The sequence below is a fragment of the Crocuta crocuta genome, unplaced genomic scaffold, assembly GCF_008692635.1.
Source record: "Crocuta crocuta isolate KB4526 unplaced genomic scaffold, BGI_CrCroc_1.0 scaffold59, whole genome shotgun sequence".
Lineage (NCBI taxonomy): Eukaryota > Metazoa > Chordata > Mammalia > Carnivora > Hyaenidae > Crocuta > Crocuta crocuta.
In genome coordinates this window covers 992,409-1,012,233 of record NW_027551578.1, presented here as the reverse complement: position 1 = coordinate 1,012,233, position 19,825 = coordinate 992,409, and the positions used below count along the sequence as shown (strand labels likewise).

The following is a 19,825-nucleotide window of genomic DNA, read 5'->3' as shown; positions in this document are numbered from 1 at the left end:
ACTGTTATAAAAACCTCCTTCTGGGGCACCTGGGTAACTCAGTCAGTTGAGTGTCTGACTCTTTATTTTGGTTCAGGTTGTGATCCCAGGGTCATGGGACCGAGCCCCACATCAAGCCTTTGTCAAGCTCCATGCTCAGCATGGAGTCTCCTTGAGATTCTCTCTCTCTCTGTCTCTCTCTCTCTGTCTCTGTTTTTCTCTAAAATAAAAAAAATTTAAGCTTCCTTCACTTGCCTTTCTGCACCCAGTAGGGCCTCCCTCCATCCCACAGTGGATAACACAGCCATAGCCATCTTTTCAGAATATAAAATTGTATAATCACATTTTACACACACATACACATACACACACTTAAGAGTCTCCTTTGTTATTGAGGTATAATTAATGTAGGACATTATAGTAGTTTCAGGTGTACAACATAATATTCAGTATCTATGTGATCACCATGGTAAGCCTTGTCAATACCCATTACCATACATAGTTACAAAAATTTTTTTTCTTGTGGTGAGAACTTTAAAAATCTACTCTCTTAGCAACTTCCTAATGTGCAATAGAGCATGATGAACTGCAGCCACCAGGCTGTATATCACATCTCCAGGACTTACTTATTTTCTAACTGCAAGTTTGTACCTTTTGATTTCCTTCACCCATTTCACAGCCCCTCGCCCCTGCCTCTGGCAACCACCAATCTCTTCTCTGTTATCTATAAACTTTTGGGGTTTTTTTTTTATTCCACATATAAGTGAGATTGTAAGTACTTGTCTTTGTCTGACTTATTTCACTTAGCAAAATGCCCTCAAGTTTCATCCATGTTGTCCCAAAGGGCAAGATTTTAAGAGCATTTTTATTCCAATAACAATCTCTTCCTATTATTTGCAAGATAAAGGCAAAAATTTCTAACAGGGCCTGAGGAGTCCATTCCCTGTGGGGAACAAATCCACCTGACCTGGCCTCATACCATGTCCCTTATTTTCTGTACTCTGAGCACACTGGGCTTCTTTCAGCCCCGCTAACCAGGCGTGTCCCTTCCCATGTAGGGTTTTAGCATCTGCAGCTCCCCCTGGCTTGCGAAGCGTTCTCCCACTCTCCTGCTCTCCGCCTTGGTTACTCTTCCCTTCCATCTCAGCTCCATCCCTCTCCATAGGGAAGCCTCTCCCCCAGTCTCCCAGACTACATCAAGTACCCCCTTAAGTCTCCCTGTACTTCCTCTGGTAACCAATAACATTAGTAATTCTACATTTTATTTGAGTGTTTTTAATTAATATCCATCTACTCATGGGGATATGGACTCCTTGAGGACAGAGATTGTGTCCTTTCTTTTTCTGCTCTGCCCTATTTTCCTAGCACTTGGCACAGGCTGCCACAATGAAATGTTAATGACGGATACTTCCAAAGGGGTTGTGTGGCCTTGGGAAGATGCCTGTAGCTCTTTACCATGAGGCACAGTTACTCCTTCCATAAAATGGGCATAGTAATAGTGCTTCCCAGGCAACTGTAATTATAAAAGATACACAGGTCTGTTGTTAATGTTTGCTTGCACAAAAGTTCATGTAATGAACCTGAATCCTTAAATATACTGTTTTTAATTTCTGCATTAAATGTTTCAACTATATCTATTTTAGCCTTACCAATATTTCTAAGTACCAACAGTGCACCCAGAATTGTCCAACGTGTAATGTTTATGATTTGTGTCCAGGAAACCTACAATCATGTATAACTGATATTAATCCCAATGGAATCAAATAACAATATTTAGGTCTTCTGAGGTACATACACTCATTTATTATCTACCTCTCTTTTTAAAGTGCCAACCTAGATAAGGAGTCTCTATTATCTCCACTCTACAGATAGAGAAGTGGAAGCAAATAAATGTGGCATGACTTGCCCAAGGGCAGAGAATAGAAACAGAAGAGGGAATGATGATCATAATAATTTACATTTGTGAAGTGCTTTTCTGACTGAAAAATCCAACGCTCTTAGCAATGCACAATTTAATTCATCATTACAAAAATGCTATGAGGTTAAACAAGAAGTATTAATATCCCTAAGAGAGAAAAGTTTTAAAATATAGTTGCATAGCTAACTTTATAACCATGCAGTTAGATTGGATCAAAAATCATATTTTGCATCAGACTTGAATAGGGATTATTAGGAACTCAGAGAGAGTTCCAAGGCAGAGTGAATTGCTCAGTCAGGGTTCTCCCAGCTGCATCTCTTGCTTTCTGCTCCCCGAGGTTAAACCAGAACGAAAAACACAGGATAGGCATTTAAGGGAATGCATATTAATTTGGAGTCAGTCAGACAGACTCTAGGCTCACTGTGACCTTAGGCAAGTAACTTTACCTTAAATAATCCTCTTTTTTCATTAGTATAATAGGTGTAATTACTCGACTACATATGTAAGTTAAGTATTAAAAAGAAAGAAAGTATCCAGTGTGGTGTCTGGACCTAAGGGTTGTTCAACAGTGGTTAATATTGACATTTATATCTATCAGCAATAATAAATGGTTTCTTCCATTTTTAAATAATTGTAAGCAAACGGCCAAGTCAATTAGGCAAGAAATTCTGAAAACTAAACATCTGCATGGAGTTCAGGTAAAAGTGAAGAGGGAGTCAGCTGAGACTGATTAGCAAGCTCCATCCTCCCACGGGGTCCCAAATTTTCATGTAAGGGCCCACTCCAGTTCCAGTGGAACTCATGTATGGCAGATCTGGGGCCAAAGCTGAAGAGGGCTTTCCCCAGGTCAGACCTGAGAGATAGGGAGCAAATGTGGAGAAAGATGGCACCCAGGAGAATCTTTCCTATCAATTCAAAGAATAGGTCAAAGAACAACGCAAGAACAAGGAAAGTTCTAAACCTTGGGGATCTGCAGGAGATGTCCCTGGGAGAATATTCCTGGGAAGTAACAATTAAAGAAGTACGAAGCTGAATAAAAATGCTTTCCTGAGAACACCAAAGCCAAACCTTCCCTGGAAGACAATCAGAAAACTTCCTCGCCACCCAAGATGTAGCACACTGTCTGAAACTCCATCTGTTAGGGAAGCTCCTATTAGGCAAACAGCATGCCTTCTTTAAAACACTAAAGTCTTTGGTGAGCAGAAGTGGGCATTCTACAGCTTACCTCTTACTGCCAGATAGGTCAGTCCCATGCATTTGTCTTATTATCTTGCTGAGAACAGACGTTTCAGGGAATCAAGTCCAGGAAAAAGAATCACTTTGGAGGTGATGGCACCATTTGGCAGGAGTCCAAGGAACCAATACATCGTGAACATAAAGGAGAGAGTGAGTGAAAGCCCAGGAGGCTGCATCATGGACCAGAAACTTCCTCAGAGTATGAAAGACTTTTCATACACAATTTAAGCTGGAAATTGTTTTCTTCTAAAGCAATTAAAGAAGAAATAAGAAAAAGAAATGAAAAGCATCCAAATTAGAAAGTACAAAGTAAAATGATCTCTCTCTCTCTCTGCAGATGACATGATCTTATATGCAGAAAACTCTAAAGATTATACACACACACACACACACACACACACACACACAATTAGCAGAATAAGTGAATTCAGCAAAGTTGCAGGATACAAAATCAACACACAAAAATCAGTTGCATTCTTGTTTATTAACAATGAACCATTAGAAAAGGAAATTCAGAGAACAATTCTATTTCCTGTAGTATCAAAAATAAAATAAAATAAAATAAAATAAAATAAAATAAAATACTTAGGAATAAACATAACCAAAGAGGCAAAAGAGCTGTACACTGAAAACTAAAAAACATCACTGAAAGAAATTAAAGAAGATACTAAATAATTGAAAGATATCCAGTGTTCATGGATTGGAAAACTTAATATCGTTAATATGACAATACTAATCGAAGTGATCAACGAGTTGAGTGCAGTCACTATCAATATTCCAATGACAGTTTTTGCAGAAATAGATAAATCCATACTAAAATGTATATGAAAATTCAAAGGGCAAAGCAGTCTTTAAAAAGAAGGAGGAGGGGCACCTGTGTGGCTCAGTCAGTTGAGCATTTGACGCTTGATTTCAGCTCAGGTATGACCTCACGGTTCGTGAGTTCAAGCCTTGAGTCAGGCTCCGAGCTGACAGTGCAAAGTCTGCTTAGGGTTTTCTTTCTCACCCTCTCTCTCTCTGCTCCCTCTGCATGCACGTGTGCATTCCCCCTCTCTCTCCAATAAATAAATAAATAAACTTTTAAAAACTTTTTTAAAAGAAGAAGAAAATTGGAGGCCTCACACTTCAAAACTTATTACAAAGCTAGGTAATCAAAATAGTATGGGTTTGGCATAAAGACAGACTTATAGACCAGTGGAATGGAATAAAAAGCCCAGAAATAAAATCTCACATATGTGGTCAAATGATTTTCTTTTTTTTTTTTTTAATTTTTTTTTTTTTTTTNNNNATTTTGGGAGCGGGGGGAGAGAGAGAGAGAGAGCATGTGAGCATGAGTGGGGTAGGGGCAGAGAGAGAGAATTCCAAGCAGGCCCTTTGTTGTCAGCACAGAGCCCAACTTGGGGTTTGATCTAACGAACCATGAGATCATGACCTAAGCTGAAATCAAAAGTCAGACACTCAACTGATTGAGTCATCCAGATGCCCTGATGGTCAAATGATTTTCAACAAGAATGTCAAGACCGTTCAATGAAGAAGGGCAGTCTATAACAAATGGTGCTGGGAAAACTGGATATCCACATGCAAATTAAGGAAACTGAATCCAAACCTTACAGTATACTCAAAAATTGACTAAAAATGTACCATACATGTAAATATAAGAGCTAAAATCCATAAAACTCTTTGAGAAAAGACAAGGGGAAACCTCATGACATTGTTTGTATTTTGGCAATGATTTCTTGGATATGATACCATATCCAAGATATTTTGTTGCAGAGGCAACAAAAGAAAAAAATAAATTGGACTACATCAAATTTTAAAGCTTCTGTGCATTGAAGGACAGAGTCCATAAAATGGAATGGTAACCCTCTCAATGGGAGAAAATATTTGCAAATCATATATCTGATAAAGGGTTATTATTCAGAATATATGAACAACTCCTGTAAATTAACAACAAAACCAAACAACCTGATTAAAAATGGGCAAAAGATTTCTCCAAAGAAGATAATCAAATGGTCAATAAGCCCATGAAAAGATACTCAACTTCACCAATCTCTAGGGAAATGCAAATTTAAACTGCAATATTTTTAAAAAGAAAACAAAAAGAAAGAAAGAAAGAAAGATGGACACAAAGAGAGAAAGAAAGAAGGAAGGAAAGAAAGAAAGACAATAACCAGTGTTGGTGAGGATATGGAAAAATTAGAGCCCTCATGCATTGCTGGTTAGAATGTAAAATGATGCAGCCACTGCGGAAAACAGTTTGGTGTTTCCTCAAAAAGTTAAACCTAGAATTTATATGATCCAGAAATTCCACTTCTGGGTATGTAACCCAAAGAAATGAAAGCAATAATTTGAACAGATATTTCTACCCACATATTCATGGCGGCATTATTCATAATAACCAAAATGTGGAACGACCCAAAGTCCATCAATGCATGCATGGGTAAACAAAATGTGGTATATGCATACAATGAAATACCATTCAGTCTTAAACAGAGTAGGAAATGTTGCTACTTGCTACAACATGAATGAATCACAAAGACATTATGCTAAATGAAATAAACCAGTCACAAAAGGGCAAATTACATGAGTCCACTTATATGAGGTACCTACATGAGTCAAATTCATAGAAACAAAAAATAGAATAGTGGTTGTTAGGGGCTAGAGGAATAGGGAAATAGGGGGACTATTGTTTAATGGGTACAGAGTTTCAGTTTGAGATGATAAAAATAGTTCTTGAAATAGATAGTGGTCATAGTTACACAACATTGTGAGTGAACTTGAAATGGTAAATTTTATGTTATGTGTATTTTACTAGAATAAAAAATTTTAGTGAAACATTTAGGCATAAATCTAAACAGGTACAGTGCTGTATATTAAAACAACACAATGCTGATGAAAGAAGATTTTAAAATGTATAAATATGTAGAGAAATATATTATGCTCATGGATTAGAAGAATCAACACAGTAAAGATGTCAATTATCCACAACTTGATATGTAGATTTATCATAATTCCTATCAAAAGCCCTTCAAGAGTTTTTATAAGTATAGATAAGGTTACTCTAAACTTTATAGGAAAGGCAAACAAATTTGAAGAACCAACACAATTTTGAAAAAAAAAAATAAAGTTGGAGGAATCAGGCTACTCAATGTCAAGCCTTATAATATAGCTACAGTAGTCAAGATTCTGTGGTATTGGAAGAAGCACAGACAAGAAGCACAGATCAATGGACCAAACCTGAGAATTCAGAATAAACCTATACAAATATGCCCAACTGATTTTTGGCAAAGGCACAAAAGCAATTCAGTAAGGAAGGATATATCCTTTTCAATGAATGGTCCTGGAACATTTGGAGATAGAAGCATTTGGACCACCAACAAGAAAACAGGGGGGGACCTAATTGAAGTCTCATATCTTATACAAAAATTTAATTAAAAAAATTAATTCCAAATGGATCACAGATTTAAGTGTAAAACTATGGGAGAAACCATCAGGATCCAGGGCTGAACAAAGATTTCTTAGACTCAATTCTAAACGCATGATCCATAAACAGAAAAGATTGTATCTTTTTAAAATTTCTCATCAGAATCATAAACTTTTGCTCTGTGAAAAACCTCGTTAAGAGGGTGAAAAGACAAGCGCCAGCCTGAGAGAAAATATTTGCAAACCATACATCTGACCAAAAAACCTAGTATCTAGAATATATAAAGAACTCAGCAGTAAAAAATAAACAAATCAATTTTGAAATGGTCAAAAAATACGAAGACACATTTCACCAAAGAAGATACAAAGGTGGCAAATAAGCACAAGAAAAGATATTCAACATCACTAGCAATTAGGGAAGTGCAAATTAAAACCACAATGTGATATCACTCCACATCCATCAGAATGACTTTTTTAAAAAAAGCAATAGGGCACCTGTGTCGCTCAGTCAGTTAAGTGTCTGACTTTGGCTCACAGTTCATGAGTTTGAGCCATGCACTGGGTTGTCAGCACAGAGCTTGTTTTGGATCTTCTGTCCCGCCGCCCCACTGCCTCACCCCACCCTGCTTATTCTCTCCCTCTCTCAAAGTAAATAAATAAACTTTAAAAAAAAGTGTATGTATATACTATGCTTTTTTTCCTATACATTCATCTTATAATAGAGTTTAATTAAAAATTAGGCACCGTAATTGGTGCACCTGGGTGGCTCAGTAGGTTAAGCATCCAACTTCAGCTCAGGCCATGATCTCATGGTTCGTAGGTTAGAGCCCCAGGTCAGGCTCTGTACTGACAGCTCAGAGCCCGGAGCCTGCTTTGGATTTTGCGACTCCCTCTCTCTCTCTCTCCCCCTGCCCCACCCCCTGTTCATGCTGTGTGTGTATCGCTCTCTCTCAAAAATAAATAAACATTTAAAAAAATTAGGCACCATAAGAGATTAACAACAGTAATTCATAAAATAAAACTATTACAATAATAAATGAATAAAAGTTATGTGGTCTCTCTCTCTCAAAATATTTTCTTGTATTGTACTCACTTTTCTCGTGATGATGGGAGATGACAAAATGCCTACATGATGAGATGAAGTCAGGTGAGTGATGGAGACACTACAGCATTCGGCTACGATTGACCTAATGATACATCAGAAAGAGGATCATCCTCTTCCAGACAGCAGTTGCCTGTGGGTAATTGAAACCACAGAAAGTAAAACAGGGGATAATCAGGGGAGCTAGTGTCTTACTCAAACTTATCTTGAATAAAATAGAGAAGAGATCTGGGAAAATTCTTTTGCCTAATACGTGTCATATCAATCGAGTTCCTAGCTCCCTGCTTCATATGACAACCAATAAATTAACCAGGGCCTGGCCAAGAGGAGGGAGTCCTCTCCGATCAGCATTCTCAAAGACAGTCTGCTCTCAAACACAGCCATAGACCCTAATTCTTTCTGCAAAGCAACCATCTTCCACTACATGAGATCAGGTGCTTACAAAGCACTTTTTGATGAAGTCAATGATCAGAGAAAAAACAGGCAGTAGAGGATTTTACTATATGGCTGGACGCAAGCAGAGTGACAGTGTGCTGAAACTGGTCCTGGACAATACGATACTGGCCTCATCTCGGTCATATACTAAGAATAACAGTCATGGGGGCTATTCGCCCTCTTGAAGGACGCCAGCCCTGCCGGCCACCGTGGCTGGTGGAGCAGCTGCTCGGTGGCCAGCGCACCTGTCACTCCATCGGCCATTGCTGAGAAGTCCAAGTGGGCACCCACCTAATGGCAACAATTCTTTAGTCTGGCCTTCGACCCATGACTTGATGAAAAAGAGAAACTCCCATGTGTCGGGAATCTGGATTAAGAAATGCTTAGGAAAAGAAGCAATTAACAGAGGAAGTGCAATCCAAAAGGTCATGTTGACAAAAGATGCCGGGCAGCCACAGGAGGCCACGGGAAAGCCAAAGTTACCAGCACGTGGAACTCTGGAGCAGAAAGAAGAAAGTGGGGTAAATGGCAGAGGGAGGTAGAGGTAGCAGAAGAGCCCGGAACCCTGAAGGAAACGGAGAGCACGGGCAGGACGTGGAACAGCCTAGGGCAGCCTAACAGCCAACCCCTGCCTAGCCTTGTACCTCCTTTCACCTCCAGCAGCTTATCATCACATTTTCTGAAACAAAAACAGCTCTCTCCCTAAGAGGAATTCTGGTGCCAGCTGTTAACGTGCCTCCCTCTTACCCTTCTACAAGTTAAAGCACAGCCTACCCTATTCCTCTAAGTCTGTCAAAGGGATTAGAAATCTGCTGTTTCAACTATAAAAAAAAAAGAAAAAGAAAATCTACCAAATCAATAGCCAGGGTCAATTTCGCATGATCCCAGTTCCCACTGGCCCATCTGACAGAGTGATGGCATCTGTAATACACAGGAATGTTTCGGTCAGTTGTGGCCACATGCCGAGAACTTCCGTGTCAGTGGAGCATTAGGTCTTTGCTTGTGTCAGATCTGCGCCCCCAGTGAGCCCCATTAACTTCCACACCACCCGCATGACAGAGAGGACAAAACACACCTGCTGTCAGCTCTGTCCAGGTCACAACCTCCCCGGACCTCAGTGTTCTCATCAGCAAAACAATGGACTTGGACTAGAATAGCAGGTCCAGAGGAGCCACCAGAGAGCCCAAGCACTTCTGTGGAGGGAGCTTGGAAGCCTGCACAGCAGACGAGAGATCATGGTTGAGTACCAGCCCCACCTGCACCCCCACCTCTAACAGAGGCAGCTCGACCCTCACCCCTTCTTCCTACTGGGCTCCCTGATCAGGATGCAGTGAAAGAAATATTTCCACTGCTGGAAATACTTGAAAACCACTCGTATAGCTGTTTTCTAAATTCCCATCAGCAGCTTCTATTTGTCTATGGTATTGCATCTGTCATTCCAGGACCCATATGACTCCAAGTCAAAATGTATGTCCAGCAAGATCTGATCCAGGAGGTGGAGAGCGCTGAAAGGGATTTCAGGGCTGGGGCAATGCAGATCCAGGTCCACAGCAGCCTGTGGCCCACATGGTCCTTTTGCTAAGAGTAGGGCCCAGCCTGTATCCAGGGGAAGGGGTGCTAACTTGGATAGTTACTTGGATAGTCTTACTCCCTACCCAAACTCCCTCATTATCTCTCAGTATTTACTCCCCTCCTCTTCTGCCATAACAGAATCCCATATCATGTCAGCAGGTGCCACCCAGAATAAGAGACAACAAGGGGCACCTGGGTGGCTCAGTCAGTTAAGCATCCAACTTTGGCTCAGGTCATGGTCTCGCCATTTACATATTCGAGCCTGTGTCGGGCTTGATGCTGACAGCTCAGAGCCTTGAGCCTGCTTCATATTCTGTGTCTCCCTCTCTCTCTGCCTCTGCCTCTCTCAATCTCTCTCTCTCTCTCAAAAATAAATTTAAGAAACACTTAAAAAAACTAAACTTAAAACAAAAAGATGTCATTTCCCAGCCCCCTTGCTGCCACTTGTGGACAAGTGACCAAATTCCAGACAGGGGCATATCAACAGAAGTATTGTCCAGGACTTCTGGGAGCCTTTTTCAACAAGGGGGCAGTGTCTCATGCTCAGCAGTCATCTTATACCATGGAGATCGGGCTAAGAAGACAGAACAACGGGTTAGTGGGAGCCTCGGTCCTTGATGACCTTGGAGACGCCATATCAGCCTGGACTATGCTTCCAGATTCTTTATGTGTGAGAGACATAAACGTTCATCTTGTTTAAGCCACTATTATTTTGAGTTTGAGCTCACAGTCAGTTTGACCCAATCTGGCAAATAATTAATGCCCTGAAGTAGCAGTCAATAGTGACAAAAGAGCCTAACATGTAACAATTATTGGAGGAGGTCAGATGGCAGGTGATAACACAGATGGTGAGCTGAAAAGTGGGTGAGCCTTGTTATGCAGGGACCAAACATTTGGTAAAACTCACCTATGGTTCCTTGGGTGAGACTGCAAGCTGAGATCTGTGCATAGAAGAATCAATGGAGAGAATTCAGCAGGCAGGTGGTGACCACTATGGCTTCATAATGGGCCAACCTGCCCAGGCCCAACTGTTCCCAGAACACCCTGGCCTTAGGCTTCCATTAGGGTGGGCCACCCCAGAGATTCCTGGGAGACTCGTAGGCAGCCAGGAGCAGCAGCTATCCTGTGGAGCTGCTGACTCATGTCCTTGGCATGAAGCAGCAGCTGGATCTGAAACTGCTCCACTTTCCTCTGGATTCCCCTCCAGAGATAGACCTCCAGCTTCCCAGTGATGCAACCCATGCCGGGCCCTTACTTAGAAGTACCCTGCTCTTGACGCTCGGCTGCTATACCATCTTGAAATTCTTAATTTTTGAACAAGAACACTTGCATTTGCACTTTGCACTGCATCCAGAAGATTATACACGCACTCCTGCTTAGTGATTCTGCACGTTTAGTTGGACCCTGATACAGAACATTTGCTTCCCGTTTAACAGAGTCTTGTGAGAGCGACCGAGTGAACTCACAGAGTAATCCATCCCCAGGCAGAGAAAAGAAGACAGCAAAGCCGAGGGAGGAACTATCTGCCTGCAGCCCCTGCTCTCGCAACCCTAAGGAAGCATAGAAAACAGCCGTTTTGAGGAAATGAGATGGTGATCTCCACACGGAGGTGGTGACCTGCTGGCAAAACCATTAGCCTCACAGCCAAGTGCTCTGTTTCAGATGGCCTCAAACCCAAGACATCGGGCTGGAGGAGAGAGCAAACAGTAAATGACTAGGGTCTGCAGGCTGGAACCTTATGCGCAGACAAGATCTTTGGTTGATTATTCCCACACGGAACCAACTTTTTCAGAGAAATGTCATTCTCAAGAAATCCCAGCCTGGCTGGCAACACCCGTGCAGGCTAACTGCCAGAACTGTTGTGTGTTTTCCACTGTCCCCTGTCCTGATACACATTTGATTTGTGGTTTTCCTGTTTCTTCCCCACCATCAACGGTTTGACAAAGGATGACGTGTCGTAGGCAGCATCTGGAGTTGCCTGCATAGACCAGGGGAGAGTGCTGGTGCATCTGCAGAACTGCACTCCTCTGGGAGATCCGTGTACACTGCAAATAAGGTGAGGCCCGCAGGCATTCGGTCAGCCCTCTAAACCCCAGGCTCCCTTTCCTTCTCGGGAACAAAATCCCAATGTTGGCATAACACAGTGCGCCCGGAACAGAAGATTATGTTTGTCAGCTTTCTAGTAGTGAGGTCGGATTGTATGACTTAAATTCTGGCCAGTGACGTGTAAGCACGAAGGTTGTGCAGGACTTCAGGGGACTCTCCTTGGAAGGTGTGTGGAGGGGGTGCCCTCTATTCTTCCTCCCCACTGACTGGAAGGGCGCATGGTGTCTAATGCTTATGCAGCCATTTTGGATCATGAAGGCACATGCTAGGTTGGTGGAACAGCAGTGCAGGAGTATAGAATGGTCTCTGGGGGTGCACAACTGCCTTACTACAACTAAACACCAGACCTCTCTCAAATGAGAGGAAAGTAAGTAAGCCTTCAGTTGGTTCAAATTACTGTTAGTTGGGGGCCTTCTTTCACAGGCAGCCTGGTTTCCTCACTAATCCAGTCCAGAGGCCCAGAGTCCTAGCTCTTCACCAGAATCCCAAGGTTTCCTTGAGTATCTGAGCACATTGCAATTAGAGATGGCCACGGGAGACAGAATTCTAGCCATGGGAATGCGAGTGGTTTCAGGACATGGTAGTGACTCCTTCACTCTCTGTCCTCTTCTTTGAGCTGGATACAAAGATAATGCCCTAGATGATGTCAGAATCACAAACTAGAAGGCACCAGAGTCCCTTAATCACTGTGTGGAGCAGGACTCCATAACAACCAGATATAACCACTGAATCTAATTGTGCTAGGGAGAAATAAAATTCTAACATGCTCGACCTATTCTCCATTTGGAGTCTATTTGTTAAAAGAGTCTAGCCTTCCCTAGCACAAGCTTAAAGGCAGAAGGCTAACAAGATAGACTGTGTTGGGCCCCAGCTGTGGGAACTTTAGTTCTAACTTCTAATTCTAGCAGAGGACTTGGAAGAAGAGCACTGATGATGCATAGGGGCACATGTACCCCAATGTTCATAGCAGCACTCTCTACAATAGCCAAAACATGAAAAGAGCCTAAGTGTCCATCAACAGACGAATTGATCAAGAAGATATGGTTTATCNAAACTTAAAAAAAAAAAAAAAAAGGAAAAGGAACACTGATCAAGGAACTTGATCCCAAATCCTGTCATGCAGACAAGACCATATGCCAGGCTGGGGGGAGATTACAGTCCAGTAGACTCTTAGATAATTACGATTCATCCCATGTCCACTGACCAGCACTATTAACGCAGACCATACTTGCTGGTGGAGCTGATATAGTGGCCGCTTGGCTGGCAGTGACCCAGGCACTGGGAAGAGCCCAATGCTGAAAACTGAGAGATCCTCAGGCAGCTGGAGACAGACTATGCTGACTGTATTTGGGGGTTAAGCTAGAATCAACTTGTACCTACAGGCAGGGCCCTAGAGTTCTTGCTGGGAATGAGCTAACCGTGTGAACACCAAACATGGTCAACAAGTCAAATCAATATGGAAGTCACCCTACTTATAACACTTCCATTTGGAAACTGTTATAACTCCAACAAAAGCAAGGCATCGTGGGTAAGTCTCCAAACCAAACTACTGCCATTCAAATTCTGACCCTGTGACTTTCCAGAAGCCAACCAAACTGGGCCACATCATTTCTTTGAACTTCAGTTTCCTCATCTATGAGACAGAGATCATGAACATACCTCCTGTAAGTGATGCATAAAAAATACTAGTATGAATTCTTGTGTGTGTTAAGAACTCTGAAGCTGTTACCTATTAGTATTAAGGCCAGAGTGTATGACTTTAGTGCACTTCAATTACAGTGCACTAATTACTTCAGTGCATTGAATTACTTCAAACACATCAACTCCACTGCTACTATTGGATGGTATTAACATTGCTTATATAATCTCGTCTTGGATGAAGAGACCTACAAACAGCCGCTTGAAATCCAAACTTTTGTAAATAGTGTAGCATCTGTAATCTATTTTTCACTTATATACACAATATTTCAGATAATTACGCATGCTGTTGTGCTTAAAGTAAACTGCAGGTCCTTTAAAAATCTAAGTGGAGTTGTGGTCATTTCATGTTATATTATCTCCTCAATCAGTATTCACTCACTTGTTCAAGCAGATATTTGTAAAGGGCCTGCTATGTGGCAGCCATGGGGCTAAGCTTTGGGAACAGTGGAGAACAAGATAGATACCATGGTTCTTGCCCTCACAGAATTTTCATGCCAGTATTGTCGTGGGAAGTCAGCAGCATCCTTGGACAATGTGTAGTGGTCCTGATGTTCAGAAGGCCAAAACCCTCAGGGTTATGTAAAATTCTTCCCACTTCCATGACTTTCTTTTCCCATCAGACCCTGTCCACTAATGGCTACTTGGCTCCTAAGGCCACCTTTAATATCATTTTCTTTGTTTGAATCTAAATACAGATGCCTCCTCCAAGGTCCTCACATGTTCTAGTATAAGGGGAACTTACGTCTGAAAATCCCCTGCAGTTCACATTTCCCTACTGATGCTTGTTCAGTTGGGTAACACCTCTTCTTCTGAAAAGGGAGAAATTGAGATTTTCTTTTTTTTTTTTTTTTTTACAAATAGTTTATTGTCAAGTTGGTTTCCATATAACACCCGGTGCTCATCCCCACAAGTGCCCTCCTCCATGCCCATCTCCCCCCTTCCCTCCCCCACACCCATGAGTCCTCAGTTTGTTCTCAGCATTCAAGAGTCTCTCATGGTTTGCCTCTCTCCCTTCCCCCCACCATTTCTCCCCTTCTTCTCCCCCACGGTCCTCCATTAAGTTCCTCCCAATCCTCCTATATGTGCAAACATAAGATATTTGTCCTTTTCTGCCTGACTTATTTCGCTCAGCAGAACACCCTCAAGTTCCATCCATGTTGCTACACATGGGCAGATTTCATTCTTTCTCATTGCCATGTAGTATTCCATGGTATACATAAACCACATCTTCTTGATCCATTCATCTGTTGATGGACACTTAGGCTCTTTCCATGTTTTAGCTATTGCTGAGAGTGCTGCTATGAACATTGGGGTACATGTACTCCTATGCATCAGCACTCCTGTATCCCTTAGGTAAATTCCTAGCAGTGCTATTGCTGGGTCATAGGGGAGTTCTATTGTTAGTTTCCTGAGGAACCTCCACACTGTTTTCCAGAGGGGCTGTACCAGTTTACATTCCCACCAACAGCATAGGAGGGTGCCCGTTTCTCCACTTCCTCGCCAGGAAATTAAGATTTTTCTGGAGACCTCTCTGTACCCTGTTGGATCTACACTCTTTCTTTTTCCACATTACCCTCTTTCAGACAGGAAGGCTTCTGGAGGCATCGGACATCGTGAGGTTGCCTTGATCACAGGGCCAAATAATCCATGAACTGGAGGAAAGCACAAGGAAGCAGAAAAGGATTTTCCAATGTTCAAAGCCAAGCAAACCTGGAACCAGCTACAGTGACTGACAAGTGCAGTAGGTGACATTTTACCCTGGTGACCAAAACAAAGTCAACAATTTAGCCAAGAAGTGACTATGGCAATGTCGGAGTCAGATGGGGAGTGCACATGGGTGAACTTAGTGGTCTTTTAACCCTGAGATTCTGACCTTGGGACTTCTGCATAGCAGTTGGGAAGCGAGGGGATGTAGATACTCACAGGACCAATCTGGAAAATACAAATGATAGAAGCTGAAGGGTTAACAATGCCTTGCTTTGGGAAAGCACAGAAAGTGTTGACCTTCCATAGGTCACCAGGTAACTGCCCATGTTCAAGGTAGATCTTTTCTGTTTGTTAGCCCATGGCAATGCCTATAAGGCAGAGAACTCATCAATCCTGCTATTCCTGAAACTCTTGGCATCTCCCCCTTCCAACCTCTAGAGTCAGTGCTACTAATTACCCTGACTGTGATGTTGAGTCTCTGTGTGTGAGAGAGACAGAGATAGAGACAGAGCCAGAGAGACACAAACATTCACCTAATCTCTCAACTGACCCCGAATCATTAAGTGATTCAGAGTCTACAAGGAACTATCCCATTCTTTTCTGAATTCTCACTACTGAGAGCAGTGCTTGGCATCACACTGCTGCACAATAAATGTTGAGCCTTGGATGGCTGTCATATCTACAGTATCTATTCCTCCTCCCTTGAAGATTGGGGTGGGGGTTGGCAGGGTCCTGGCAGCTTACAGACCCCCTTGTCAGGAGCGACAGCCTGGGGACCCCTTCTCTTCCTGCTAACTGGGTATAGCCATGGTTCTTATCAGCACCAGCCAGGTGGCCTGGGCTGGGCTACCCCGCTCCAGAAAAATGCAGCATCATAAAGTAATCACACTGTTTGTAATTCAGGCACCACAGTTGTGCCTTCATTTAAATTACTGTGTTATAGCCAACTTGCATCCTCTTGTTATGATTTAAAGCCTACTAACTTCAACTAATTAAAAAAACAATCTGGTGAGCTGAGGGGAAAAGTCTTGCTATGTGTTTCACATTTGTGTGGTGGGCCCAAAGTTTATGTTTTCTTGGTGATGCTCATGGACACCCCAAGAGTCTGTGCAGTCTCAGAGTCCAGAGAAGTAGTTACCAGACATTTTAGGTCACTGATAGGTAGTTACATGTGAGGGGAATGAAGGCCTTTTCCTTAGTCACCAAGCATTTCCTCATGTACCCTGGATGTGCCAAGCATAGTGCATACCCGCCACCTTGCAGTATGGATAGTCTCAAAATGTGGGTCTGTCTCTCAAGGGGCTTCAGGGTGAGCTCAAAAGAAAAAACAAACACAGATGCAATGATGGAAGTAAAGTACTGGATTACATGGTAATGACAATAAACGTAGTAAAAACTGAAACATTAAAAACAGTACTTCTCAGGGGCACCTGGGTGGCTTAGTCGGTTAAGAGTCCAACTTTCGCTTAGGTCATGATCTCGCGGTTCGTGGGTTCGAGCCCCGCGTCAGGCTCTGTGCTGACTGCCAGCTCAGAGGCTGGAGCCTGTTTCAGAGCCTGTATCTCCCTCTCTCTCTGACCCTCCCCTGCTCACGCTGTCTCTCTCTCTCTCTCTTAGAAATAAATAAAAATATTTTAAAAAATAAAATAAAATAAAAACAGTACTTCTCAGGGAGATGTGAGAGGAAAGTGTTTTCTCACATCACACTGTGCTTAGTGGCAGAGATAGCATTGAAATTCACGTCTATTTGGCAAGTAGGCAAATAGAAGTTCAATACTGTTGAATGACTATACTATACTCCTGAAATTAATATAACACTGTATGTTAACCAAATGGAATTGAAATAAAAACTTAAATTAAACAAACAATCAAATGAAAGATCACAGAGCCTAGATTCTAATCCGGGTCTTCCAGCTCTAAGATCTCTGTCCTTTCTACCACCATATTTCACAGATGTGTTAGATATTTAAATAGCTGCTCTTCATTCTATTTGGGAGGGGAAAAAGAGAGTTCCAGCCTTCTTCAATAGGACAGTTACATTTATGGAATCCCCATTTATTGACCAAAAGAGTGAGCGCTGCCTGGGTGGCTCAGTTGTTTCAGCACCCAACTCCTGATTTCAGCTCAGGTAATAATTTCATGGTTTGTGAGTTCAGGCCCTACCTTGGGCTCTCTGCTGTCAGCACAGAGTCCACTTTGAATCCTCTGTCTCCCTTCCTCTCTGCCCTGCCCCACTCATGCTTTCTCTTTCAGAAATAAAGCAAACATTTAAAAAAGAAAAGAGTGGTCAAAACTGGACTTGCCAGCTTACATGAGCCAATATCTTCATCCACTGCAAACTGCGCTGTCCATGCTACTTCCTCTCTCTCACCCCCACTCTCCAGGATGTGCTGAGAAAACAGGAAAACAACCCCGTCTCTGCAATTTTTTTCTTCCCAAAGGAGACTTCCGTGGGTTGGGTGGAGCAGTCCAGGTTCTGTCTCGTGTGTTCCACTTAGCCAACACATTTCTGTTCTCTCCCTCAGTGCTGATTTGCCATTCTGTTCCTTAGTGTACCAAGCAGTGTTTAGATGACCAGCAGCAAGCACTGTATACCCAGCAGTGAAATGCAACGTGTGAAATTGGCGGATTCATTAGGACCTGCCTGAAAATGGTGTGAATCTGTTTTCAAAATCTATGGTTGAGGGTGTCCCATTTTTTACCCATATCTTTCATCCTGCAATGCTAAAACTTTTCCTTGCATTTAGAGTTTAAATGGGGACTCTAATCAAAACCATTCTTGCAATTCAGTCTTTCAACTGATTAACTTTTTCAAAAGCGTATGTCCAAGGGGCAATTCAAGATGTTGTGTTGGCATTAGCTCAGTGTTGGAGGCTGTCTTCTAGTCCCTTATGTGTGCAATAAAAACTTTTATACTGCATGTTCGGAAGGGGAAAAAATAAATTACCCATAATAGGAAATTAAGAGGAATTGCCATGGAATTGCCATCATAAATTAGATGGGCCGTCAGGAAAATATGATGGAAAGGGCTGCTACGGAAAAGCTTATTTCTCTGGGTGCATTTATTTTTCATGAGTTTTTATTATTCAGTAGCTTTAGAGTCAATCAATGTGCCTCCATCTGTCATAGATGGTCAGGGTTTTTTTCCAGGGAAGAAGTGGGGGAGGCTGCCTACCCAAACTCTGCCTGAAACCAAGAAGGGATTTGTAGAGGAATGTTTTAGGAAACCAAAAAAGCATTTGCCTCCAAGGAGTTAGTGCAAAGGCATTTTAATGAACTTCCCAATGAGCCAAGAGGAAATTTAGAAACTTACAGAACTGAAATATGAAACCTGTCAATACAACAACTTTTGTTAGACCTTTTCACCTGAGATGTTCCTGGTACTGTAAACTTATGGATTTTTCTACGTACCTTTCTCTAGATTATTTTTCTAGATTGTTCCAGGTTCTTTAGAATTCACACACCAAAAAAGTATTAAAACAAGATTTGAAAAAATCCTGCCAAGCCAAATAAGTGTCCTTGACAAAACCATGCTCCCCTTGGCAACTCTAGCCTTGTACCTCAAGGTCTGGAGCAGTAAGGGAATGGGCGATCTTCTCTCCTTGGCCTTGGCAAGATTCATGTTATGTTTTCCTGTCTCTGGAAAATATTGTGCTGCCTTGGGAGACATGGTCATCATTGTTGTCCTCAGTAAGATGCTACACCAGGACTGGGTTTCGAACACTCAGGATGGTTTCTTGATCCTGTCTCATAGATCTATCTTCTCAGCTTGTAAAGGATGAAAAGCAAAAGGCTGCAGATGGAAAAATGGGTTGTCATAGCATGACAGTTCTTCCTGCTCATATGAAACTTGTCTGACTCACAGAGCTCATGGGGACACTTGTTCTTGGGTGATCTAACACTCTGAATTTTTATAGAGTTGTTGTTGTTGTTGTTTTAACAGGGCATTGTACTAGGTGTTATTGGGACAAAAATGGTAACATAGCCACGGCCTTTAAAGGACTTTGGTACAGAAGAAAATTTCAGATTAAATTCTTGGATTTGATAAAAACAGGAATATGCACAAAAACAAAACAAAAGAGAAATTTTGCAGTTCTCCCCACCCCCTCCTCACATCTCTCTACCCTACTCCTGGCACTGTGTTAAAGCCTGGAAGACTTACCTGATGACACTAGATAGAGTAAAAATGTCAAAGACATTCGGAAGTAGGAGGCTTAGGACCTAATTCTGACTCCATCCATTACAGGCCTCCTGGTCCTGGCAAGTCATCCAACAACTCTGGGCCTGGCTCAAAAGTGATTTGTTCTGCAAATAATTTCTGTGAGGTTTTAATCTTCCTTATACATATGTGTCAAACCCACTCTTTTGTTGGGCCCTGTGTAACGGAAGGAGGAACACATGTAACCTTAATTCATTCATTCATCCAACATATATTTATTAATCACATTATAAATTTTTAATAGAAAAAATAATAGGAAAAGAAAGATAGCAGTTATTATAATCATATAAAGAGAATGCACAGTAGAAATTGGCAAGGAAGAAGTTAAACTTTTACTCTTCGTAGATGCATGATAGTCTACATGGAAAACCTCAAAGTCTCCATCAAAAAATTGCTAGAACTGATTCATGAATTCAGCAGAGTCACA

General features: G+C 41.9%; 2 long non-coding RNA genes across 2 annotated transcripts in view; one reads left to right on the top strand and one right to left on the bottom strand.

Moving 5' to 3' along the window:
- Positions 1 to 7,649: 7,649 nt before the first annotated feature.
- On the bottom strand, positions 7,650 to 10,627 carry LOC144221241 (uncharacterized). Its single transcript, XR_013331995.1, has 3 exons — positions 10,573 to 10,627; positions 9,169 to 9,307; positions 7,650 to 7,791 (listed from the first exon to the last, which is right to left on the bottom strand). It is a non-coding gene; the product is annotated as an uncharacterized LOC144221241 (long non-coding RNA).
- A 216-nt stretch (positions 10,628 to 10,843) lies between these two features.
- Positions 10,844 to 19,825, top strand: part of LOC144221227 (uncharacterized) — a 29,443-nt gene continuing 20,461 nt past the window's right edge. The window contains exon 1 of the long non-coding RNA XR_013331992.1: positions 10,844 to 11,721. This is a non-coding gene — a long non-coding RNA (uncharacterized LOC144221227). The remainder of the gene's footprint in view (positions 11,722 to 19,825) is intronic.